Source organism: Orcinus orca, chromosome 13 (assembly GCF_937001465.1).
Source record: "Orcinus orca chromosome 13, mOrcOrc1.1, whole genome shotgun sequence".
NCBI classification, from domain to species: domain Eukaryota; kingdom Metazoa; phylum Chordata; class Mammalia; order Artiodactyla; family Delphinidae; genus Orcinus; species Orcinus orca.
The window spans coordinates 52,345,202-52,371,763 of NC_064571.1; the positions used below are offsets into that span (position 1 = coordinate 52,345,202).

The 26,562-nt window shown below is 41.8% G+C and overlaps 1 long non-coding RNA gene across 12 annotated transcripts in view; it reads left to right on the plus strand.

Annotated features, from left to right (window-relative positions):
• Positions 1-26,562, plus strand: part of LOC125960884 (uncharacterized) — a 323,923-nt gene that overhangs the window by 138,075 nt on the left and 159,286 nt on the right. For 9 of the 12 annotated variants that reach the window (XR_007470997.1, XR_007470992.1, XR_007471000.1 and 6 more), the window contains 2 exons: positions 3,198-3,279; positions 12,689-12,807. This is a non-coding gene — a long non-coding RNA (uncharacterized LOC125960884). The remainder of the gene's footprint in view (positions 1-3,197; positions 3,280-12,688; positions 12,808-26,562) is intronic. The other 3 variants (XR_007471003.1, XR_007470994.1, XR_007470996.1) reach the window with 1 other exon arrangement.

Below are 26,562 nucleotides of genomic sequence, written 5' to 3' on the forward strand. Positions count from 1 at the left end.
TCAAGTTAAGTTCCATGCAGTTCTAGTTTGAGTTTTGATTAATAATAGATGTTAAATTTTATCAAACTTCTTTTCTGTACTTATAAGGATCACATCGTTTTTCTCATGTAGTCTATTAATATAGTGAATTTCTTAATTTTTTAAAATTGAGGTATACTTGGTGTACAGTATTATATAAGTTTCAGGTGTACAACATAGGGATTCACAATTTTTAAAGGTTATGCTCCATTTATAGTTACTATAAAATATTGGCTATATTCCCTGTGTTGTACTATATGTCCTTGTAGTTTATTTATTTTATACATAGTATAGTAGTTTGTACCTCTTAATCCCCTACCCCTTTCTTGCCCCTCCCTACTTCCCTCTCCCCACTGGTAACCACAAGTTTGTTTTCTTTATCTATGAGTCTGTTTCTTTTTTGTTATATTCACTAGTTTGTTTTATTTTTTAGGTTCCACATATAAGTGATATCATACAGTATTTGTGTTTCTCTGTTTGACTTATTTCACTAAGCATAATACCCTCAAATCCATCCATGTTGTTGCAAATGGCAAAATTAATTCTTTTTTTTATGGCTGAGTAGTAATCCATTGTGTATATATGCCACATCTTCTTTATCCATTCATCTGTTGATGGACATTTAGGTTGCTTCCATATCTTGGCAACTGTAAATAATGCTGCTATGAACATTGGAGTGCATGTATCTTTTTGAATTAGTGTTTTTGTTTTTTGAGGATGTATACCCAGGAGTAGAATTGCTGGGTCATATGGTAGTTCTATTTTTAGGTTTTTTTTTTTTTTTGGTACGCGGGCCTCTCACTGTTGTGGCCTCTCCCATTGCGGAGTGCAGGCTCAGCGGCCATGGCTCACGGGCCTAGGTGCTCCGCGGCATGTGGGATCTTCCCGGACTGGGGCACGAACCCGTGTCCCCTAAGTCGACAGGTGGACTCTCAACCACTGCACCACCAGGAAAGCCCTATTTTTAGTTTTTTAAGAAAGCTCCATACTGTTTTCCTCAGTAGCTGCACCAATTTACATTCCCACCAAAAGTGTATGAGGGTTCCCTTTTCTCCACATTCCTGCCAACACTTGTTATTTGTGTTTTTTTGATGATAGCCATTCTGACAGGTGTGAGGTGATATCTCATTGCAGTTTTAATTTGCATTTCTCTGATGCTTAACAACGTTGAGCATATTTTCATGTGCCTCTTTTTCATGAACACCGTTTCATTGACCATCTGTACATCTTCTTTGGAAAAATGTTTCTTAAGGTCTTCTGTCCATTTTTTAATGGGGTTGTGTGTTTTTTTGATGTTGAGTTATAAATTTCCTAATTTTTAGCCAACTTTACATTCTGGGAATAATGCTAATTGCTCAAAATATATTTATCTTTTTAACGTACTCTTATTACATTTAATTTGTTGTAATGAGTTAGGATTTTTATATCTATATCTTATGTGAATTTGAGCTATGGCTTCTTTTTTCCCCCAATATCCTGGTTTTAGTGTCACAGTTATGTAAACTTCCCATCTTTTACTGTGCCCTTAAACAGATTTTAACTAAAATAAGAATATAAGATGATAAAGTTTTAAGGCATTAATGAACCTCTTGAAGGCTAAATCTAGAAAGTTAGATGAAAAGTAATGATAATAGAAGACTTACATTTCCTCTACTTGTCTCTTTTTGTTAGAACAGAATCTTTAAACATATCCACTGATTTTAAGACATCAGTTTCTTACGGCCTCATAGACACTGAACTAAAGTTGAAACATTGTCATTTTGGAAGTGTCAAAACCTTAGATTTGCAGAATGCTTAAAAATTTATGTAAACTTATAAACTCAAATGGTACTCACAGTGATATAATAAAGAAAACACCAGTCACTGTCTTGACTGCCCCTCCTGTCCCAACCCTAAAGGCATCCACTTGATATATCTTCTGTCATTTGTCACCATGTTTCCAAATAATGAACATACACTACTCTCTCTTGTTTTGTCGATTTATGTATAATCCACTGTTTTCCTATTATGGTAGCTGAATATTTTAACTTTCAAACACTTTCTACTCTTTTCCCCATTCTCTAATATATCTTTTTTTAAAAAATCCATACTCATTTTTGTGTTAAATAAATCTTACACACTGCTGAGCTGAGTGGCATACTCTTATTACATTTCCTTTCTTGCAAGATACTTTGATTTTCTTGTCTTTATTCATTGCCTATCTTTTCATTTGCTTCCTTTTCCCTGAACCTACTGCTAGGTCTTCCAATATCCCCCAATACCTCTGAAGAGGGCCTTTCAGTACAATTTCCCACACAGTCAAACCTGTTAGATAACCTCCTTTCCATGTCTCTCCTGCGGTCTACTCTGGTGTCCTCCTGGCCTGCAGCACAGCTCTCAACCTGGGAATTCCTTTACTGCTTTCCTGCCCTGGGTCCTCTGCTTCAGGTTTCCACAACTTCCTTTTTGATTTAGTCCCTCTTTTTGATGAAACATATATACCAGCAGCTTCCTGAGAAAGACCACTTGAGAGTAAAAAGTTTGGGACTTTGCATGTCTGAAACTATCTTTATCATGTCCTCAGGCTCGATTTGCCAGGGCATGACATTCTAAGTGGAAATTAATTTTGTGGGCATCATTCCTTTTCTTCTGGCTTCCAATGTTACTACTTATACATTATTTTCTTATCACTGTCATTATTTTCTTATTCCCTATGTGTTGTGTGAGATTTTTTTTCTCTCTCTGGAAACTTGTTGTTAGGATATTCTTGTTGTCTCTAGTGAGAGTGAGTAATATTGTGAATAACTACTGTGTGTCCAGAGACTATTCTTCCTGCTTTGTATGTGATTCAGCCATTTGATCCTCAAACAACTCTATGAGATTGTTGATAACTATAATTAGTCCCATTTGACAAAATAGAAACCCATGACACAGAGAGTTTAGGTGATTTTCCCAAGGACACACAGCTAGTAGTTGATGCACCCAGGATTTATATCCAGTTCAGTTCTGCAGTCCATGCTCCTAATCATTATTCTTAGCTTCTCCAGAAAGGTAAAAGTAACCAAAGGGATTTCCCACTAATGCAGAGTTTCAAGCAGTAGGTCCAAATAGTAGGGATCAACACCACACAAAGTTTGGGTTCCTGACCGACTGATGCACAGGTCAACACTAATTATGAAACAGTTTCTCTCTGTCTACAGGACCTTGGACGTTTCCTAACAGAAATGAGCCAGCAGTGCTTTTTTACAGCCAGCAGGCAGGGAGTTTCCAAAGGCAGGACAGGTATAATTTTCATCACAGTCTTATACCACTTTATAGCCAAAGAGGAGACTTGCAGAGGGTGATTCATCTGTAAGGCTGACCCAGCACCACTCCTCTCTGTAGCGAACACTCCTCTTTGTGACATCTTGGAGTGTCTTGTACCCAGATGCTGCCAAATGCTCATGCCTCTATCTTCTATGCTTAACTGCAGTCATAGTAACTTTCCTTCTCTTACTTCCTAGAATACCACTGGCACATGATCAATTCCATTGTGTAGTATTCTTTGTATTTTTTATTAATTTTATGTCTTCCCAGCTATACTGTGGGCAAAACTATCTTATATATCTTCTAACTCTTCATGGTGACAAAAAGATGACATATATATGAAAATGTATATGCACACACAAGTGTGTGTGTGTGTGTGTGTGTGTACATGCTGCTTAAAGGCTTTTTATCATAAAGGTAATATGTCTTCATGTTTAAAAATAATTGAAACAGTGCAAAAGAGTGGAAAATGAAAGTTAAATTTTCTCAATTTGTGTATATAGGAGCATATATATATATATATACATCTATATATTTTAACATAAATGGGATCATATTATAAACACAGTTCAAAAACTTGGCAATTTGTAGCTGCAAATTCTTCCCTTTTTAAACAGCTGGTAGGATGAATGAATCAATTTTATTAACCAGTCATCTATTGATGGGCATTTAAGTCCTGTCTAGGTTGGGACTTTTTGTTGTTTTTGTTTGCTAGTACAATCAGCGTTGCAATGAATGTTGTAAAAACATTTTAATCACTTATGCAAGTATATTTATAAATAAATTCATTGAAGTGGGACTTCTGGGTTAAAGAGAACATGCATTTAAAATTGTGATAAGTACAGCTACATTTATTTCCATGAAAGTTATGCCAAATTATACTACTATAAACAGTGTCTAAAAGGGTCTGTTTCCCCCCCATCATATCCATTGCCAAATCATGGAGCTTGTCAATATTCCCTTATCTAACATGGAGGAAAATTTGCACATCTTTGCTATTTTAATTTCTCTAATAATGATTGAAATTGAGCAGATTTTTAGATATTTGTTGGCCTCTCTTTTGCAATGAACTGATTTTCATATCCTTTGCTCATTTTCTAGTGGGTTGTCCATTCATTTGTTGTTATGGTTTGGTTTTCTGTTTAATTTAATTTATGGTTTGTTTGTTGTTTTATTTTTTGGCATATTAATGAAATTAGTCCATTACCTGTTATGTGTGTTGCCAATATTTTCCCTGTTTTGTTATCTATCTATCAACCTAGTCTTTTGTCTTTTAACTTTGTTACTCTTGGGGTGTGTGTGGATGTGGGGATGTGTATGAATTAAGGCAGCTGAAAAGAGAAGAGGCTTGTTTAAAGCCCCTAAAAGCACAGAGAAGTGAAAAGCGTTAAGGAGCAGGAAAAGAAACAAGGGAACTTTCGCAGCTCTGTTGCGCATGTGCATTTTCTCCTTCCACAAGAGTCATAAGCCTTACTGGAACAGCCAGGAAGCAACCATTATCTAAACCTGAAACTCCTGTTGACATAGTTTTTAGAGAAAAAAAAGACAATAAAAATAATTTTAAAAAATATATTGTTAGATAAAAGGTAGCTTTCTCCTCAAAAAAAAAAAGATTAAGGGATATCCAGGATTGGATGACAAATTAATATGCAACTTGCCCATGCCAACTCTTCCAGCCAGCTTAATTCTCATCAGCTACTATAATTTATTAACAGTGAGGTGAGAAAAGACATGAATCAGCTTAATGTGATATAAGTAGGGCGTTGCCATAGCAACAAGATGCAGTCTGTTTTCTACTATTTATGTATGGTTTATTTTCTCCAGAGCCTTTTGAGTTATTGCTTGAAACAAATGGAATGAGAAACATCTTGTTCTGAACACCTCCCCACACCGCCCCTCAGTGTGTATGTGTATATAAAGCCACATACTTTTTTAATGAGAGAAAAAACAAAAACACTTGAAATTTTTTTAAAAAATTGTTTTTAGCACAAAAAGCTAACTACATAGTTTCCAACCCAGTGTGATTTTTAAGACTCAAATTTTTTTTTACTTTCACCTCTGAGACATGTGATTCCTCACTGAAACCTCTGGGAGAAAACCCAAAACACATGCTGGAAGCAAACCTAAGGCTAATATTACTTCTCAAAGGAAACATTCACATTCTCTACCCAGACTTCATAACTGGCTGGAACCAACTCCCCACTCCTAAAAGGAGTGAGCATTCTAGGTCTGGTGACAATTTGTTATTTCACTTGATCTGAAAAATTCAGAAGAAAAGTCCAGTCCAGGGAGGAAGTCAAGGCCAAGTCTGTGAGCCTGTTGGCCTGTGGAGGACAACGTGGAACCTTAAAAAATCTTACCAGCCAGTAAGCAGCCCCATCCTTGCCTGAAGTACCCTGTATGGAATAGACATTTTATGAAGGGTCCCCATAATTTTCCCCATTGTCCACTTTTTCTTGAAGGTATAGAATTTAGAGTTTTTAGATCAAAGATGGACCGGTGGTCATCTCCAGGCCATAGAAAACATCTGGGTTTCAGTTATTGTGAATAAAGATCTATGAATATTCGTATACATCTCTGTTGATGAGCACGCACAGTTGAATAGAGTTGAATTGCTGAGTCATAAGGGAGGTTTAAGTTTAGTAGTTACTGTCAATGTTCCCAAAATGACTGAGCCCATTTACACTCTAAATACATCCTTGGCAACACTTGGTATGGTTAGTCTTTTGTTTTTAATTGAAGTATAGTTAATTTACAATGTTGTGTTAGCTTAAGGTGTACAGAAAAGTGATTTATATAGATATAGATATATATTCTTTTTCAGATTATTTTTAATTACAGGCTATTATAAGATATTGAACATAGTTCCCTGTGCTATATAGTTGTTCATCTATTTTATGTATAGTAGTGTATATCTGTTAATCCCAAACTCTTTTCTTTTTAAACAGTAATACCTTTATTTATTTATTTGTTTGTTTATTTATTTATTTATGGCTGTGTTAGGTCTTCGTTGCTGCACACAGGTTTTCTCTAGTTGCAGCTAGTGGGGGCTATTCTTGGTTGTGGTGCACGGGCTTCTCATTGCGGTGGCTTCTCTTGCTGTGGAGCATGGGCTCTAGGTGCATGAGCTTCAGTAGTTGTGGCGCGCGGGCCCAGTAGTTGTGGCAGGCAGGCCCAGTAGTTGTGGCTCACAGGCTCCAGAGCACAGGCTTAGTAGTTGTGGCTCATTGGCTTAGTTGCTCCACGGCAGGTAGGATCTTCCTGGACCAGGGCTCGAACTTGTGTCCCCTGCATTGGCAGGCATATTTTTAACCACTTCACCACCAGGGAAGGCCCCCAAACTCTTAATTTACCCTCACTTTTCCCTTTTGTAACCATAAGTTTGTTTTCTATGTCTGTGATTCTATTTCTGTTTTGTAGAAAATTTCATTTGTATCATTTTTAAGATTCCACATATAAGTGATATCATATGATATTTATCTTTCTCTGTCTGACTTACTTCACTTAGTATGATAATCTCTAGGTCCATCCATGTTGCTGCAAATGGCATTATTTCATTCCTTTTGTTGGCTGATTAATATTCCATTGTATATATATACACCATATCTTCTTTATCCATTCATCTGTTGATGGACACTTAGCTTGCTTCCATGTCTTGGCTATTGTAAATAGTGCTGCAGTGAACATTGAGGTGCATGTATCTTTTCAAATTAGAGTTTTATCTGTTCTGGATATATACCCAAGTGTGGCATTGTTGGATCATATGAGAGCTCTATTTTTAGTTTAGTTTAGTTTCTTTTTTTTTTGCAGGGAGGGGAGAAGAAGGAAGGATTTATTATTGCTTGCAGCAAGTAAGGAGAACACTAGGGATTTTCCCAAAGCAGTGTCTCCCTGAAAAGCAAAACTGGGGACGTTTTAAGCTAAAGGTACATGCATATTCATGAGGGTGCTTGAGCAGAGGAGAATTCAGCACAGAATTGGGGCAAAGGTCGACAGAGTCCAAGCCTTAGTTGATTGAAGTCAGGAGGGTCAACATCATCATTCTGTCCTCCACCTGGGTGGGAGCCTTAGTTCTTGAAGGTTTATGGCCGACCTCACAGCATTTCATCACACATGCAGGGTAAGGAGTCTACAGCAGAGTTCTGGAGGTCAGAGTCCAAAATGGGTCTTGCACAATGAAAGTCGAAGGCTTGTTCTTTTGGAGGTTCTAGGGGAGAGTCCATTTCAGAGCCTTTTCCAGCTTCTAGAGGTTTCCCACATTCCTTGGTTCCTGACCTTGCATTGCTCCAGCCTCCACTTGCATCCTCACATCTTCTTCCTCTATTTTTAGTTTTGTAAGAAACCTCCATACTATTCTCCATAGTGGCTGCACCAACTGACATTCCCACCAACGGTATAGGAGGGTTCCTTTCTCTCCACACCCTCTCCAGCACTTATTAATTGTAGACTTTTTGATGATGGCCATTCTGACGGGTGTGAGGTGATACCTCATCGTAGTTCTGAGCTGCATTTCTCTAATCATTAGCAATGTTGAGCATGTGCTTGTTGTGCTTTTCATGTGCTTGTTGGCCATCTGTGTGTCTTCTTTTAAATTTTAGCCTATTTGCATAATCCTGGTGACTAACGATATTAAGCACTTTTCAGGTGTTGGGCCTGGCACTTGGGGCATTATGAGATCTGTACCTGCCCAGAAAGTATCCCCATGCCTAAGGGACTGAAACATTAAATAACAACTAAAAAAACACAATGACAGATGGAAAGAGAGACCACAGAAGCAAGAAAAAACACGTTTCCTGCTTTTTAAACAAAGGGGCCTGTATTTTCATTTTGCACTGGGCCCCACAAATTATGAGCCTGGACCCCACCCTCAGCCTGCTGAATCCACATCTTCAGGTTAGGGGCTGGAATCCTGTTTCCACTGCCTCTAGGTTAGTTGAGGTCATTCTCTCTCTGCATCTTGGTCATCTAATTCCAGCATTGCCTTCATTCTCCCCACCAACCCCAAACCACTCTCTGCTTTACAGCCAGAATGATCTCTCTAAAACAAAAATGGGATGCACTCTTCCTTGCTTCCCATGTCCCCATTTTCCTAGGGTTAAATCCGACTCTAACACCGTTTACAAGGCCCTGCGTGACTTGCCCCCTGCTTGCTCTGCAGCCTTGGCTCTCTCCATTCTCAGCCTCCAATCATAGGAAATTACTTTCAGTTCCTCCAAAGTGCACACTCTCTCAGTCTTTGGTGCCTTTGCACGGGCTGCTCCCATTGTCCCATCATTCTTCTTCGTAAGATCTCCCTACCCGCTTCTTAGTGTGGTTAACTCTAACTCACCATTCAGGTCTCAGGTTTAAAGTCTCTTCTGTGGAAGCCTTCCTAGACCCTCACCCCCTATTTGCTCCATAACGCTGTCATGCTGCGTTATAATTGCCTATTTACCTACTTAACCTCTCCCATTAGATAATAAGCTTTATGAAGGCCTGTATCCTTACCTTCTAGCACAGTGCCTGGCACATAGTAGGGATTTTGTTGTTTGCTGAATGAACAAATGAATATTGGAGCACTTCAAGTTCCTTAATATAGAAGGCAAGTTAGGGATGGGGGAGGGGAAATGAGACTGAAGAATGAGCAGAGCCCAGATATGGAGGAGATCATATTTCAGGAAAAAGTTTGATTTTGGTTGTGTCAGTGAGAGGGAGACTGACAAATTTTACTCCCTGAATTCACATCCCTCAAGATGGACTGTCACTCCATCTCCCTGTTCCACATCACCTCCGTACTTTGGCTTCTGCTGATCTCCTGTCTAAAAGTCCATTCCTTGTTTCAATCACATCTCACCTGGTCTCTGAAACTTTCGCTGACTCTCCAGACTCTTCTTTTCTCCCTAAGATTCTACAACATTAAGCCAACACTACACAATCTGTTACTTGGTTGCGTTCCGCCTGCCATCATTTACTGTGTGTCACGTTGTCCTCTGAAAAACAGGATATAGGGGAGAGTGACTATAAGCAAATAAAAGAGGAGATTAAAATAAACATTGCAAAGTGTGTCCAAATGAATATTATCCGTCCAAATAATCCTCATGTGAAATCATTTTGGAACTCATCTTTGGGAATGGGCGTCAAATCCATTTTATGCACTGTAAAAGAAATAGAATTGTTCTTTATTGTGACCCTGAATTTTTGGCCCCAAATAATATTTACTTAGCTTGTTCATCTACCTTATTTTTCAGACTTGACTCCAAATGACTTTTATCTGTAACTGTAAATGTTCAATCAGAAAAGCATAGGCACTATGAGTGATACAGAACAAGGGATTTATTCTATGGATGAGACTTTACACAGTTGTGGGAGCTGGTGAAGAGGCATGTTGACACTGCATCTGGAATGGGTCTGAGGTCTCTTTATATCATCAGCTGGGAATAAAATATAATATGAAGAGTGGGAGAAGGAAGACAAACAGGACTCCACATGGGTCTGTCACTACCACCGTCACTGATTATGAGCATGACCCACAGAAGAAGCTTTGCCCCAGAGCTGCACCTGTGTCTGGTATCTGACCCTGGAGTCAGAGAAGCTGGAGCAGGCAATGCAGTGGCAGCTCCTCTGAACCTTGCTGCAGCACCAGGCCCACAAGGGGAGGCCCCTGGATCAACAACAGTGTGTGCAAGCTGCAGTGACACCTTATACCCTATACCAACCTGCAACTTCTCTCACGACCAACCCTAAGCCAGCTGTGTACATGGAAGGATGTTCTGGGAAATGTAGTTCATCTGACTACGTTGCTGACGCACAATACCAGCACAGTTATAAAACTCAAGCTTGACCCCCCAAGGGATGGTTTGCCACCATTGAAAGCAGTCAAAAGCAAATGCCAGTACATGAGGTCCCCAAAGTGCTAGACACAAGGGCAGAATCTTTGGAATGAGTGGCAAATGCTTCCAAGAAGTTCAGATTGACTTCTTTAAAAAAGGACAAATGTTCATTTGGGTGTGTAACATTTTAATGTCTTGATGGGGGTTGCCAGGAGTGGGGGGAAGACTAGTCATATTATTTTATAACCACTCCTTCTATTTTCATTATTTCCCACTCTGGTTCTCAAGTTTACAGATCTTTTTGTTTTTGCTGTTGTTGGTTATATTTTACTTCAACTAAGTATTATGGCTGATTCATCAGTTGTTCAAAAGTAATACAAAGGAATGAGTAAATCCTGGGAAAGTATCCCAGAGCTGGCTAATAACTTCTCCCTTCCCAAGGTGGGTGTTCTTGCTACTTTCTCTTATCATGATATACTCCCTAACTGTAGAGTTTAGAATCCATTTTTTCTCTCGAATTTTGGTCCTCTGGCCTTTCACCACTTCCATGACATCTGTGCAAGTCCTTTCTTGTTATATGGCCCATATCAGCTTCTGTGTTTTAGGTCTTTCTAAAGGCTTTCTCCTTTAACGCTGACAATGTGATATGGATGATCTTATTCTTGTCACCCTAGGCAAACCCAGAAGCCAGCAAAAATGGTCTATGGGTATAAAAAACCTAAATAACAAATGGTGTGCTTAATAAATTACATTTCTGTCAGCCTGATCTCAGTTTCCTTTTTTATTTCTTAAACAAAGCCTAGAGGCTTATGATCCCTAGTGTATCCACCGCCCTGACATTGCTTCTAAGTTTTAAAAACCGTGTTAAATACACAAACACAAAATTTACTATCCTCACTATTTTTGGGTGTACAGTTCAGTAGCGTTAAGTACATTTACAATGGTGTGCAATCAGTATCCAGAACTCTTTTCATCTTGCAAAACTGAAACTCTGTACCCATTAAACAACTCACTTGCCCCTCTTTCTAGCCTCTAGCAATGATCATTCTACTTTCTGTCTCTTTGAATTGAACAACTCTAAGTACCTCATATAAGTGGAATCCTAGAGTATTTGTCTTCCTGTGACTGATTTATTTCACTTAGTATAATGTCCTTAAAGTTTATGCATGTTGTAGAATGTGTTAGAATTTCCTTCCTTTTTAATAATAATACTGAATACTGAATAATACTCCATTGCATATATATACAACATTTTGTTTATCCATTCATCCATCAATGGACAATTGAGTTGCTTCCACCTTTTTGCTATTGTGAATAATGCTGCTATGAACATGGGTGTACAAATATTTCTTTGAGACCTTGCTTTCAATTTTGGGGGGTATATACCTAGAAGTGTAATTGTTGGATCATATGGTAATTTTATTTTTAATTTCTTCAGGAACTTCCATACTGCTTTCCATAGCAGTTGCACTATTTTACATTTTCACCAATAGTGCACAAGGGTTCCAATTTCTTCACAACCTCACCAACACTTGTTATTTTCTGTGTTTTTTTTTTTTAAATAGTAACCATCCTAGTGGGTGTGAGGTGATATCTCATTACAGTTTTGATTTGCATTTCCTTAATAATTAATGATGTCGAATATCTTTTCATGCTTGCTGTCCATTTGTATATCTTCCTTAGAGAAATGTCAATAGCTCAATTCTTTTTATCACTGGATAATATTCCATTGTATTGATGTACTACATACAGTTTATTTATCCATTCATATATTAAAGGACATCTTGCTTTCAAGTTTTGGCAATTATGAATAATGCCTCCATAACAATTGTGGGCAAGTTTTGCATGGTCATAAGTTTTCAACTCATTTTGGTAAATTTCAAGGAGCATGACTGCTGAATCATATGGTGAGAGTATGTTTAGTTTTACCCTATCTTCCAAAGTGCCTGTACCATTTTGCATTCCTACCAGCAATGAATGAGAGTTCTTGTGGCTCTACATTCTTGTCAGCGTTTGATGTCAAAGAATAGAAGAGGGAGTAGATAGTAGACAAGATTATACCCACCCCTTCCTCTGGAGCTCCCACTGCTGCACTGAAATATGTGTTTCTACGTCTCTCTTGAGGCCAATCTACTTATTCATCTTTGTATAGTAAGAAGTATAGGGTCTGGCAGAGAGTAGATGCTCACTATTTGTGGAATAAATAAGTAAAACAGTCACAAGTGATATTACCAGTTTCTGGAGAAATCTCTGTGGCAGTGATTCTTAACCTTGTCTGCACATTGGAACCACTAGGGAAACCGCAGGAAAATGCAGAGCCTAGGTCTCACTCTCAGAATTTCTAATTTGGATGTTCTTGGGTAAGGCCTGGACATGAGGATTTTTTCAATATTGCCAGGTGACGGTAATACAGGTATCCCCCAATTTTTGAAAGTTCCCTTTCCACCACATCACTTTTACGAAAGACTATGTTAGTACCTGTTTTTGCTAAAAACAACAACAAACATCCAGGGAGGATTTTTGCTTTTACAGAAAATGGTGAAAAGCTAAAATAACGTCAAGCATTTGTTTTGCAGGGAGCAGTTAAAGAGGCAGAGTTTCACCCCAAGCAGTGAGCGTGGCACCATCCAGCTCCCTCTCCGGGAACCGTACTCAGCATCTCAGCATCAAGCTGCCAGAGCTCTGAACTGTGCCTGTGAGTATCTGTGCGTTATCTTGATTTATTTAGTGCATCCGCAAGCAAGATGCATCCTAAGGTAATTGCTTTTTTGATTTACACCATCTTGGCTTCAAATGGTTTCATAGGAACGTTCTACTTCCCGAAAGCAGGGGAAACCTGCTGTATACAGTCCAGACTAAGAACCACTCGAGGGAGCATAAGAATCACTTGGAGGGCTTGTTAAAACACAGATTGCTGGGCTTTACCCCCGGAGTGTCTGATTCAGTAGGTTTGGGGCCCAGGAATTTGCATTTTTAACCAGCTCCCAGGTGATGCTGATGTTGCTGGCCCAGAATAGAATAGACTAGAGAGAGAGATCTCATTCAGCTGTGAACAACCCACTCTTCCTTTCTCTTATTAACTTCATAATTGTCCCCAGGGATGGACTTATGAGTAGTGTACTCTTACTAGATATTTTAAATATTTTAATATATACCCTTATACTTCCCCCAAAAGAATTTGCAGTGGTAGTATGATTTGAAGAGAAATCGAAAAAGTTCTCTAGTAATTTACTAATTCATTTTTTTGGCTATTAAAAGCTTATCAAGGCCTTTATCACAAATATTACATATAATGCAGATTTCCTCCTTGGAGGAAATAGAACCCTGGGCTCAGCGGGGAGAAAGAAGATACTGAAGTCAGACTAGGATGGGGACATGCAAAAGTACTGACTTAATATCCACCGGGAACTGCCTGGGTTTTGACCCTCAGGGTTTTGATTCCTGACAGCCCAGGAATCCTGTCTTCAGTCACTGGCTGTTCCGTTCCTTATCTCCACTTGTCCCCACCCCAGCACGAATCATACCCTAACCTCCCAGACTGACTAAGTACTGCAACCTCTTCTGTTCTCCTGTTCAAGTTCCTCTTTGATCAACACTTTTTGCCTCTCTGGGTTTCAGCGATGTCATCTGTCAAGTGGGGAAAGGAGGATGAGGGAACAAGCAAAGAGGCCAACTTGGATATTTGGTCACTGTGATTTCTACACTAATTCCCTAGCTTTGGGGCAGAGTAGCACAAAGGCTGGCAAACCTCAGCTTCGCTCTGGAATACCCAGCCTCAGAAAGAGACTGAAGGGAAGTGAGTTGGCTCTTCCTTATTCGCCTTATGGGGTCAACCTGGTGTAGAGAAAAGAGACCTGGACTGAGAATTAGGCGTCCTAGGTATCACCTGAAAACAAACCAACAAACAACAAAAAACCGCACAACCTAAAAGTTGAGTGTTTTATTCTGGGACCTTACAGAGGACTATAGCCTGGGAGACAGCTTCTCAGATAGCTCTGAGGACTGTTCCAAAAATGTAAGAAAGGAGCCAGCTTATGTAGGAGTTTTGCTGAAAACATGTAGTCAAATATCAAAAGATTGCTGCTAGTCACAAAAAAACAGACTTCTCAAGTTAATGACTTCAGTGCTTTTCTATGTATGGAAAGGTGCAAGAGTCTGGGCTCATTGAAATTATTCCTTTGAAAGGCATCTTAACAATCTAGGGCTAGTATCCTGTTTTTCTCCATCCTGACTTCCCCTCAGGGTGCACCGTCAGGGGCGGCTACAGTGGCTGGTGGCTTGATGGTGTGGTCCCAGTTCTACTTTCCACCTTCTATGAGATTTGGGGCAGTCATTTCACCTTTATGGGCCTTCTTGTTCCCTCCTTTGTTAAATAGAGTTAGCTACGGCATGAGCGTGTTTGGAGGATCAAATGGGAGATTGGAAGTGAAAGCACATGGTGCTTATCAAAGTATATATTTTATATTGGGGCCCAGGAGCCCACTGTCCTTCCAGAATATTGTAACTGAGAAGGGGCACCACAGTACTTGTATCTTCACCCCATTCTATAAACATCATCAAACACGGTAGAACATACCCAAATAAACCAGAATGCATTTGTGCTCATAAAGAAAGATATGGCAGAAGCTCAGTTGGAAATCCAATCCAGGTTGGTTCCAGAAACACACACTTTATACCAAATTTTGCATCCGTGATTCCCCTACTCCTCATACACATCCCACCTTTCAGCTCAGTCCCTGGGCTATATTCTTTTTCTCTAGCTCATAATCCCCAAACTCAAGGGGAAATATCCTTGCTGGGCTCTGACTCTCAAAAGGAAGAGAGAAGATTGCCAGTGGCGTAGAAAGGACAATGCTGCTAGCCCCTGAACAGACCCCGGCACCTTCTAAAGGAGAAATCTCTTATAAGCTGTGCTGTTCCATGAGCAGTGGGCCTTGGCCAAACCAGAACTGAGGAACTCTCCTCCCTTCATTGAACATTTAGAACTGTATTTTAGGTTGTTTTGTTGGTTTTATAATAAGTATGCATGCCTTTAGTAAGCAGAGGAACCAAGGATTTTTATTTAACTATAAAAATACTTTATTATTGGTAGAACATTGGTCAGAATTGTTACTGTATTCTGTTTTTGTTGATTGTTTTGAAGTATACATATATAATAGGGACAATATTTTGAGAGTACTAAACCAATGTTATTTTCATCCTCTGTAACTCATAGATCCTAGAGTTACTGAGGCTCCCATATCAACCCAGACCAGAATAGAGAAGATACTCCTTTAGCTGTTATCCATGAGGCCTGGTGTCCCACAGGATAGGAGGCTATGGTGAGGATTGTTCATTCTGAAGATGGACATGTGTGGGAAAGGAGAGACAGTAGATCCAGAGGGAGATAGAGATGGTCAAACGCCAATGCCGGGGTTCTAGGCCCTCCTTCCTGGCTGAACCTCAAGGTCAGGAGACTGTAGAGACATCTGGCTGGGCATCGGGGAGCCCAGGTTAATTGGATTTGGTGACTCCATTCTCAGGGCATGATCTGGAGAGGCTGCAGGCCTCTAGGAGCCCAGACTTTAGCTTCTCTATATCCAACCTGGAAAGAATGATGGTGTGGTCTCAGAGAAGGCAGGAGAGCAGAGGCAGTTCTCTATAGCCTGTGTGTGGCATACAGCGTATCTAGGAATTCCCAACTGCCTTAGTAAGGTAACACAAAGGGGCTTAGGCCTGATGGAATAGCCAATCTGGAGTCAGGATGAAAAAAACGCCAGTATGTAGATGCTTTTTAAAATCAGAAGGAGTGTGTCTGAGAACTCAGGCTCCAGGTGTGTGTGCCAGTGAGAAACAAAAGATTGGATGAGGCCAGTCCAGAGGCCAGGCTAGGAAGCAGGAAACATGTGGATCTGAGTCCTCCTCTCTCCTGGTGCTGTGAGGTCATACAAGCTCCCAGTTACCCCAAATGTCTTTTAAAAAGGAGTGGGAGAGGAAATGGAGAGAACTGAGCATTTTTGCAAACTCTGGATCATTCAAAAGAGATTATTTAAATGGAACAAATGGAGATACGGATGAGTTGAAACTTTTCCACCTCTCACTACTCATGGGTTGGGAATTTGAGGGGGAAATTAGATCAGTTATGGAAAGATAAAGAAGTTTTATTTCCTTTGTACAACTGAGTAGTGCAATGTGTAAAACTCCAGTGCTGCTCCACATATGTGCTGTTAGTTAGATGATATCAATTGTTTACCCCTTGGTTTTGCGTGCTTTCTTGATTTGCACAATATTTAGTCCTAGAGTCCTTGAAAAACAATCTACACACACGTAGTAACATCATAGCCCAGTTACTGCCGTGACCACAGCCCTGATTCTGAGTCACCAGACTCCACACCTTGTCTGAGGTCACCCTGGGTTCTAAAGGCACCTGGAACACCTCTGTGAGCTATCATTCAAATATTTTGCCTACTTTCATCATCCCAGCTTTATATCCTTCTAGAAGAAATGCCCAAGAATTGTGTTATAGTCCCCAATTTTAAAAAGTAGTTTTCAGAGTGTTTTGTGTTATGTCATATTGTCCCAACAACTCTGTGAGTCAGATGGAAGAAATGGTAGTAGTTCCATTTTACAGTAAAAAAATCAATTCCCAGAAGCTTAAGTGTTATCAGTCAGGGCCCAGTCATGAAAACAGAAAGCATATTAGGTCCTTCAAGAGAGAGAATTCATTATAGGGGATTGGTTGCAGGCATTTGTGTACTCAAACTGTTCACACCAGCTTGTGAAATTCAGCGATGCCATCTTGATAGTTGAAAATTATACATGGTGAATGATCTATATTACAAAAATCGTATATATTACAAATCAGGTTTCTTTTTGTTTTTGTTTTCCGGAGAGCTGGTTATTAAATATTTACCAGCACATCACTGGTTATAGGTATTGGAGGACTAGGAAAAAAGGGAACATTGACGTAACAGAGATAGTAACTGGAGAAAGCAGTTACCATCCCAGGACCAGAAAACGAAGGAAAGAGGTTGGGTTACAAAAACCTAGGAGGTCAGAGGAGGGCCCCCCAGAGCCTGGGCTCAGACTGCAGAGGGGTGGCTGCCCCCCTGGTGCTGATACACCTGAGGGGCACAATGATACTGCATAGGGGTGCTGAAGGAGCATGGAGGCCACAACCTACCACTGATGCTGGGGTGAATCTGATACGGATAGCAAGCCAGCAGAAAGGAGTGTGTCCTTCCTCCTCCTCCTGCCTTGAGTCTCCCTCAAGTGCCCCTATTGGCAGAGCTTAACAGAGAGCAGCGGCAAAGGAGAAATGTGGTTTGCAGAATCCCTAGCCGCAGCGTTTAAAGCCACATACAGAAGATGGGTGGGGGTGAGAGACAATAGCTTAAAAACTAGCACATTAAGGGACTTGCCAAAGGTCATATAGTAAGTGTCATCTGCCTTGTTCCCTTGATATTTCAGGGCCTAGGCAAGTCCCTGGTATATCATATGCACTCAGTAAACAATTGTGGAAGGAAGGAAAGAAGGCAGGCCAGAATGGCCCAGCACACAAAGGCGAGAAGAGTCCAAAATATCCTTGGTCGCCACTCCCCCACCCCCAGTGTAAGCACAATCACAGCATGGAGTATGTCTTTATACTTGACCCGGTTGTCTCCCAGTGCTGCTGTGGGAGCTGCCTAAGGAGGTACTGCAGCCTGGTGCTTTGGAGAAATGATATGGCTTCAAATCCCAGACCCACTATTTAAGAGTTGTGTGGCCTTGGGCAAATTACTCAACATCTCTAAGCCTTGGTTTCCTCCTCTATAAAATGGAGAGAATAATAGCGTGTAAGGCTTAAACAAGGTAACAATTGTTTGTGGCACATGTTCAATCAGCGCTCACTGTTACTCCCACCCTACACCCCAGAAGGGTGATCAGATAAATGGCCAACTGAGGCCAGGCTGGGGCCAGTGATCCCGTCGTTGTTCTGGGCTTCCCCTCCCTGCTCCCCAGTGCTGGCCAAGACCCGGGCTGGAGGAGCAGGGATCTGCTCAGGGCTGCTACAGTCAGGCCAAGGGTTGCAAGATGGAGGCCAGGCTGGCCAGACCCAGGCTCGGCAGCCCCGGAGGCTCCCATACACGGCACTGGGAACCTCACTGCGACTTGGAGATGGGAATCTGTGTGTTTCCTAACAGCTCTATGTTTCAAAGCAAGTTTACTCCCGACAGAGACAAACGCGGGTGTGGCGGTTCCTTGCATTCAAAACGAAACAGAAGAAAAGAAAACAAAGAGAACCCCCGCCCCCAAGCCCCGGAAGGCCTGCAGACCTTTTCCCAGGCAAAATGTGCAGCGAAAGAGGAGGGAGCGCCTTTGTGGCTGCTGCCCGGATTTAAAGCCTAGGAGCGCAGCCCTCTCGGGGGCTCAACTACGGGGTCCCGCGCCTCAAAGGCACCGCGGCCCCAAAGGCGGGGGGGGGTGAGGCTTGTCCCGCCCAACGCCGGTCCGAGCCGCTCTCCCAACCGGGTCCCGGGCCGCGAAGGGCGGGAGCACCGCCGGGCTGAACGCGCCCTGCCCCGGGAAGCACCCGCTCCCCCTGCCGGAATCCCGGGAATGTCGCCGGTACGGGAAGCATCTGGACGGCCTCTAGGCAGAGGGAGGGGTCAAACCTGGAATTTCTCGGGTGCTTTTGCACAAATTCCCCTCAGGTTTTTCAGCCCCGTGAAGTTGAAGCCCACGAGTGTGAGAAGGAAGTCGCCTGCTTCTTCTCGGGGCCGACTTTGTCGCGGCAAAGGCTCCCAATCCCCGCTCTACAAGCACCCAAACGCTCGGATACCCTTCCCGGCTCGAAAGATCCCTTCTTTGTGTCTGAGAGAGGAAAGCCTTCCCCGCCTGGAAACCCACAGGGCCAGCCCGGGCAGGTGTTTCCAGCTGGATTGTCGCCATCTTGTGGCAGGATTGGGTGGCCACACTGGCGCATCGGCCAGACCATCCTGTCTACGACTTTTTAAGGTCCCAGAAGTACCTTTCCTTCTTTCCCCCAACCAGCTAGGAATAGAAGAATTTAAATCATGTTCCCTGGGCACAGGAGTTGAACTATGAGGCGTCTGTCCACTCCTCGCTCAACTGCACGAACGGTGTCTTCCTAAAGGCAGCCAAGCGTTAGCTGAAGAGACCAGCCTTACTGAGGGGCTCTGCCTCCTCAGGCACAAGAACCCACCTGAACGAGGTGCCCATCCCCCACCAATTTCCCACGATACAAACTAATGATTAAGAAGGCAGAGTCCTGTTCCTACTGCTTAGTAATGTTATTCTGCTTGATGAGTATTATTAAAGGACCCCTGTTATTAAAGACTCCCTGTTATTATTGTTATTATTATTATTTAGCACGTAAAATGTATTCTGTAGTTTCAAAACACTCCGGCTGTTATCTCCTTGGGCTTTCCAAACACTTCAGAGAGGCAGGCAGGTGACAACTTCATTTTATATAATAGGGAAACTGAGACACTGTAATTAGAAACAAGTTCATGGATTGATGAGTCAACAGTAGTCGTTTCTTCCTGGATGATTTCTGTCTTAACTCTGAAGTGTCATAGATGCCAGTAGATGATAAATAGACACCCCAACTTGGGAGACTAGTTTCTCTCACCCACTTTTATGACCCATTGTAAATACATTAGAAACCCTGTCCCAGAAGCTTTAAAACTTATGAGTCATGTGTTCATTGCATTGAACATATGGGTGACGTTAATTGCATTTTATTTTATTTTTACAAGTCAAACACAACCCATTAAAGTAAAAAAGCAAGGATGTTACAATCAGTAGACCAGATGTACCTTGATCTGGAGGATAAATTGGTTTTCAAGCCATTCATTCATTATGAAAATACCCCATTCATTAGACATAACAATCATAAAAAAGACCAATAAAAAAACCGACCATCTTATTTTAAAGTCTATTATCTTCTTAGAGACAAGAAAAACTCTTTTCTGCTTTCAGACTTTCTTCTTTTCAAAAAAGTTTTCAGTCTTATGAGTAGGTGCACTCATATTACCAGAGGGCCTTAAGTTTCTTCAATAACTTTTTTCTTTCCAAAAGCAGCAACAAAATTAATTGCTTTGCTCTGCTCATAGAAAGCGGTCATATAATGCACTCCCCTTCTCCCTCTTCATCCCTCCTCCCCCCCAAAAGAAATATATCCTGTCATTCTGGAAGTCTCCAGTGGAAAGCCTTGGGCTTGAATTTGAAGCTGGGTCAGGGATGAAGCAAAGGAGGGTTTGAGAGCCTTGTCCTATCCCCAGTTGCTGAGTTAGCTTAGCCCCCAGCAAAGCTATAAAGTTGAGGAAGTTTGTCCTTGGAGGTTTCTCATCCAACCTTTAGTGTTCTGTTTTTACACAGTTCTCACCCAAAATAATAAATTTCTAAATGTACATGTTTAGAGAAGTTAAAGGAGTTGTTTTCTGGTTTGGGGGGGGAGTCAGGCTAGACTTCTTAACCTTCCCTTATATTCATTCAACTCATTCATTCACTCAGAAGGGATGTATTTATAAATTGCATTAATAAATAGCTACTCTTGATGGGCCTATGATAAGCAAGGCACTCAAATTCATTATTCTTATGCAGCAGTCCTTTAAAGGAGATTCTCATTATCCCCACTTTACAGGTGAGAAAACTAAAGTTTAAAAAAAAATCTCAGAAAACCTGCTTATAGTCACACAGCTAGAGGGACAGCTGGGATAGGAACATAAGGTTGCAAGTTCTGTGCACTCAGAAATATGAAGCTCCCTTCACCCTCTGGATTCCTTCAGGTAGGAAAACAAGACTCAGGAGTGTGATAGGTAAAGAGGAAATGAATTGAAAAATAATGGAGTGACAAAACATTCCCGGCCAGCCTCATCCTTTTGTCTCTGTCTTAGGCCAGCTGCACATGGTGGAATAGGGTGATGGGTTGATGGAGAAGCACATGACTCTCCAAACTTTTTCAGACTCCTTCAACTTCCAGCCAATGGGGAAGAGGGTTCTCCAAGGAAATCCCAGCCTTCACCGGGTATGAAGAAGGTCCAAAGCCCTAGGCAGTCCTAGTTAGAAAATAAATATGTAGGTGTTTACTAATGTGGCAAATGGGAATTTTTCCAGGCGGTACAGTATACACTGAATAAGGAAAGGGTAACATAACAATGGGGGCGGTGATTTCCACTTAACTGTGAGATTTAAGAAATTGATAGGAAATTGACAGGCATTGTGGAACAGTGTTTGAGAGCACTTCTCTGGATCCAGACTGACTATTGAAATCCCAGCTCCAACACTTATTAGCTGTATGACCTTGGGCCAGTAATTTGGCCTATCTGTGCCTCAGTTTCTTCATCTGTAAAATAGGAGTGATTATAGTACCTGCCTCATAAGGTTGATGTGAAGATTATATGAGTTAATATATGTGCTTAGAGCAGTGTCTGGTCCATGGTAAATACAATGCAATTATTCGTATTTATTATCATTATGGTGGAGAGAAACTTTTCAGTCAAACTTATCTGGGCTCCTATCCCTGCTAGGTAGTCCTGGATAAGTTACCCAACCTCATTGAGCTTCAGTGTTCTCATCTATAAAATAGGGTAATAACATCTATGTAGGCAGGGGCATTGTAAGGAGTGAGATAACATGCATGACAATACCACAGTATTGGTCACATAGTAGTAGCTCAATAAATTCCCCTTTCCTTCCTTTCTTTAATTTAATATTAATGAACTTTTTGGGGTGTGTTTAGTGGTAGCAAAAGAATAGTAAAAATGAAAATATATGTAAACTATAAATATATCTCATAATTAAACTATATAAATTAAGATATCTTTTATGTTAAAAAGAGAACTCTGGGGACTTCACTGGTGGTCCAGTGGTTGAGAATCCATCTTGCAATGCAGGGGATGCTGGTTCTATCCCTGGTTGGGGAACTAAGATCCCACGTGCCACAGGGCAACTAAGCCCGTGGGCCACAACTACTGAGCCCACGCGCTCTGGAGCCCACGGGAAGCCCGATCACCACAGCTAGAGAGAAGCCCTCGCGCTGCAATGAAGGATCCCACGTGCCCCAACTAAAACCCAAAGCAGCCAATAAATAAATAAAGCTTAAAAAAATAAAGAGAACTCTGCGGCTGTAGGGATGTCATAGCACCCAGACATAAAATGGCAGCCAAGCAGGCCTGTTCCTCGGGAAAACTGTGGGGCATGTCAACAGCAAGCCTATCCCCCTCTTTCTGTGCAGTGTTTTGGTGGGGTTCAACCCTGCCTTCCTCTTCAGACTGTTTGGAGGCAGGATCTTTGGGAGGAGCAGGGAATGGGGTGAGGAAAGTGACTTGGAATGACTCACCCAGGGGTCACCATGCTCACCATTGCTTCAGCCCCTTTCTTTTTCCTTGAAGTCGAGGTCTGAGGGACTGCAGCAGGGCTGAGGTGGAGGGAGAGGCTCAGGGTAGGCTTCTGGCACTCTACGACACCCTGGACCAGGTAGGGGTCCAGAGCACCCTTGCTCCTTGCTCCTCAAAGGGTGGCATCAGGAGCATCCAGGGTCCTGTTAGAAATGCAGAATCTCAGGTCCCACTCAAAACCTACTGAATCAGAATATTGTTTTAACAAGATTCTCGGGAGGTTTAGATGCACATCACAGTTTGGGAAGCACTGAGGTAGAGCCCGTGAAGCCCACAGTAGCCACTTGGTCTGTATGGATGCTGGGGTTGGGGCATCTGCTTTAAAGTGTGTGTCTCCTCTTTGTTTCCTCTTCCCTTGAACCCACACCGTGTGCCTTATAAATGGAGAAGACAGTGGCTTACTATGGTGAGAGTGGCCACTCTAATTGATCATAACTCGCAAGATGCACAGAACTGGGAGGTGGCCCAGATGACAATTGAAAACTCACTTTGGTAGCAGGCAGGGTTGTGAGGGCAACAATCAGTCAGGCCGTATCTATGGAGCACCTACATGTATTAGGTGCCTACTGTGTGCAAGCACTGTGGATGACACAAAGAGATAGCATGCTATGTTGGAAAGCACTGATCTGGGAGTCATCAGGAGATCTGGGCTCTGGTCCAAAATACATTGTTAAGTAGCTGGGCAATTCCCCTCACCCCTCAACATCTTCCTTTCCCGTCTGAAAAACGTGTGGGTCAGATTAGAGAGTACTAAATTCCCATCCAAATCTAAAGAGATGTGATCCTAGTAGCCCTAGCCTCAAAACCTTAGTCTAATTGAATAGACAAAATGATTTTAAATGATTACACATGAAACAGAGGGCAACCCAGGGCAGGATGTGATTAAGGGCCGACTTGTGCGAACTGGCAGCCTAGGGATCAAGGACTCCTGGAAGCGGTGTGTAAAGGGCAGTGTCTGGAACCTCCCTAAACTCCTCCTCCCCAGCTAAACTCGCTCCCAGAGCCAATAGTGGGCTGAGGGGAGGGAACCCGGGCTGGACTTCCATACGTAGCCACTAGGTGGCGCTGTCCTGATGTGAAATCTATGGCTGGCAGCGACGCTTCAAGGGAAAACCTTTGCTGCCCCTCTGGCTAAAGGGACAATACTGGCTTCCAGACCTTAGAAACACGGGTTTCTAAGATGCTGAGGAACTCAGAGCACAGGGTCATCTTGTGTCTAAGCAGGAATCAGTTCAGTGCATACATTCCGCCCTGCTCAGCTAACATGAAGGAAGCGACCAGCAAGAATGTCAGCAGAGAGCACACGAAAGAGCCCACCTTCTTACACACACACCCCTTTTTGGCCATCGAGGTGTAGGGAACCCCCCTTCCCACACTAGGTCTCTACCCCCACTTCCTTGTCCTGATTCTCACTTGCCCTACAAATAGCAGGGAATTTGAGCCTGAGTCAGAAGCCCTCCCTCCACATGCCCACCTACAGGAGAGCTTCGTTCTCCCATGGAGAGGGAGAGGCTCCAATCCGGTCACTTTGTCCTGAGGTGAGCAGTGTCCACTCCAGAGCTACCAGCACTCTTCAACATTCTCTCCATTTCATTTCCCTGCAAAAGGGGATGTGTGGAAGGCAACCGTAGCATGTATGAAGGCTCTCCTATGTGCCAAACTCTGGGCTAGGTGCTTTGCATGTATTGCTCCGGAGTCTACTTCCTCTGCCCTGGTTCCCACTCCCCACTCCCACTCTGCCCTTGAAAAACAACACAAACTGAAACCTTGTGAACTCTCAGCAATTACTCTGAAGCTAGGTGAAAGTGCACAGAACTTGCAGCCCTCACACCTTGGTCATTTTCAATTCCCTTTCTTGACAGCCATGTGACAGTGTGATGTCATTTAACCTTTCTGAGCCTCAATTTTCACATCTGTAAAATGAAGTAGAAGCTATATAGAAACCAATTTTTTATTTTAAAATTTCTTATTGTAGTAACTTTTTACTGAGGTGTAACTGACATCCTGCAAAGTGCACGTCAGTGCACAGTCCATTGAATTTTCAGGCCAAACATCCAAATACTGAGACTGAGAACCAAATACTGCCAGTATCACAGAGACTCTAATGCCCTCCGCGAGTCAATAACCTCCCTTACTCCCATCAGGGTGCATACCAGCCCAACTTGTAAGAGCACAAATTTGTTTTTGCCTAATTTTATACTTAATATAAATGGAATCATACAATATGTACTCTTTCATCTCTGGCTTCTCTCATTAAACATCATGTTTTTACATGCAGCAATAATGGTTTGTTTATTCTATATGCTGTAACGAATTCCACTGTGTGACTATACAACAATTTATCCATTCTATATTTGTTGGCCATTTGGGTCATTGTTGTGGCGGGGGGGCAAAGTGGTGAGGCATTATGAATAGTGTTTCTCTGAACTTCCTAGTATCTTTTTCCTAATATTTTTTATTGTGATAAAATACGTATAACATAAATATTACTATCTTAACCATTTATCAAAATTAAGATATAATTGACATATAAACATTATACTAGTTTCAGATGTACATGATTCAATATTCGTATTTATTGCAAAATGATCACCACAATAAGTCTAGCTAACATCCATCATCTTGACCATTTTTTAGCATGTATTTCAGTAGTATTAAACACATAATTTTGTGCAACCATCACCACCATCCATCTCTATAACTTTTTCCATCTTATAAAACTGAAATTCTGTACTCAGTAAATACAAATTCCCCATTCCCCCTCCTCCCAGCCCCTGGCAACCACCATTCTATTTTCTGTCTCTGTGATTTTGATTACTCTAAGTACCTCATATAAGTGGTCTACTATATATCTTTTGGTGAACATTTATACTCATTTCTGTTTGACACAAGACTCTAACTTCTTTTTTTTTTCTTTTTGGCTCTTCCTTTTGGCATGTGGGATCTTAGTTCCCTGACCAGGGATCGAACCCATGCCCCCTGCAGTGGAAGCACGGAGCCCTAACCACTAGACCACCAGGGAATTCCCTCTAATTTCTAATATTTCCCTTTTTGTGCCACTTTCTTACTTTTTTTTTTTTTTTTTTTTTTTTTTGCGGTACGCGGCCCTCTCACTGCTGTGGCCTCTTCTGTTGCAGAGCACAGGCTCCGGACGCACAGGCTCAGCGGCCATGGCTCACGGGCCTAGCCTCTCCGCAGCATGTGGGATCTTTCCGGACTGGGGCACGAACCCGTGTCCCCTGCATCGGCAGGCGGACTCTCAACCACTGTGCCACCAGGGAAGCCCTGTGCCACTTTCAAGTAAATTTGAATTTGCACAGGTTAAAGCATCTGGATTTTGGTGACAAGCACATCCTTTCCTGGTAGTCTGGCTATGAAGGAATTTGAGAAGACTGGGGCTGAGAGAATTTCGCTACCTCCTAAATGTACTTCCTTTAACATGTGTGTAGCTGCATTTCAGTCCTGCACAAACCATCATAGCCCATTTCATGTGTTTTAATCCTGTTCCCAAAATTAGATTTTCAGATCATTGGACAAAAAGGACCATATCTTTCCCTTGTCTTATACCTCCCACAGAGCTGACCAGAGGTTGGGACAAAATGGATGGATATTCAACTGATTATTTTCATATTAAACCCATTAGGTTGGCCCACACTAGAATAGATTAGACTAGAGCAGCCAGTGGAGGAAGAATTGCCACGATAGGAGCTCCGAATTATTCTGGAGTGGGAAAGGGCCCTGAAAAAGAGCAAAAGTCTCTTTTCTGTAAGTCTTGGCAAAAGTCTCACTTGTGTTTCATTGGCTCTGATTTGGTCACATGCAGTCCCTGAAAAAAAATTAATCCAGTCATGGTCTTGCAATACATATATGCCGGATTTTTTAAAACTATATGTATATATGCTTTTCATTAACTTTTGAGATCATGAAATAAAGAAAACACATAAAACACATAGATGCAATATAGTGAATAATTAGTGAACAATTATGTAATCACTATGCAGATCCAGAGAGGAAACATCGCTGGCATCCCCAAAGCCCTTATGCCATGTGTCTCTTCCTGATCACAA